The following is a 1067-nucleotide window of genomic DNA, read 5'->3' on the forward strand; positions in this document are numbered from 1 at the left end:
GCCAGTCCCGCCAGCACACCACGAACAAAAACCGCCACGTCTTCAACCCACCCCAGAATGGCCGTGCTGCGAAGGGCCCCCCGAGGGCAGACCAGCTGGGAAGGTCATTGCTGTGGATGGTTCACGTGGAGGCTGGGCCGTTGAGGGTCCCGCCAGCCTTTGGGCAGTGCCAGCGCGGAGCTGGAGAGCCCCGCTGGCGAGGGAAGCTTTGGGTGAGCCCCGTGCTGGATCACCAGCCTTTTGCTTGGTTTGCTTGGGTGCAGAGAGCTCGAGTCACGCCTTGGTGGCTCTTTGGGTTTGTAGGCTGCGTAGGGCAGAGATGGGGGACACGCCGGCACAGACTTTGGGATTGCTTAGTCCAGCCTGTACCCCTTGGAGAGGCCATGGACTTCACAGGCAGGGGTTCCCCCGCCCCAGCCTGTTTTTCCTGTGTGGCCAGACAGCCCCAGGTCCCCATCCCCTTCCTCACCGTGTGCTGCCTTGCCGAGGGGTTTGTCCTCTCCCTGGTGCAGGGTTTGCTTGTTGAGTTCTGTTTTTTCAGTGTAGGTTAGTTTTCAGGTGTGTGCCCTGCCTGCTTTGCTGGGGGAGGCTTTGAACACCCCCACAGCTGCTTTGTCCTGATCCCCTGCCCACCTCAGCTATTACTTGCCCCTTCCCTTCTCCCCCAAACCTCTTAGTCCCACCCTGCTACCTTCAGGCATGCTTTTGACCTAAGACCCAGTGTGAGGCTAACAAAATTCTCCAAGGACCTCAGGACCGGCTGTCCCATGGCTACTGTGTGTCCTCACATTGCCACAGGCCCCTCTTCCATGTGGGATCTGGCTTCTGCCTATGGCTGCAGAGTCAGAGAGAACCACAGAAGTGCTCAGCCCCACTATTTGCTTAGCTGAGAGGGTCCGTGGATGGAGCCATTGCCTCATCCCTGGGTCATTCCACACTTAGATTTGGGGTTGGGGTGCTGCTAAGCCTTCCACACCCCACACTGTCCCACCACCAAGTGTCCTGTCCCCAGTGACACACCAGATACAGAAGCTGAGAGGGAGCATTAACCCCTGAACCCGAGCCCC

Source organism: Corvus brachyrhynchos, unplaced genomic scaffold (genome assembly GCF_000691975.1).
Source record: "Corvus brachyrhynchos isolate BGI_N302 unplaced genomic scaffold, ASM69197v1 scaffold99, whole genome shotgun sequence".
In the NCBI taxonomy this organism is placed as follows: domain Eukaryota; kingdom Metazoa; phylum Chordata; class Aves; order Passeriformes; family Corvidae; genus Corvus; species Corvus brachyrhynchos.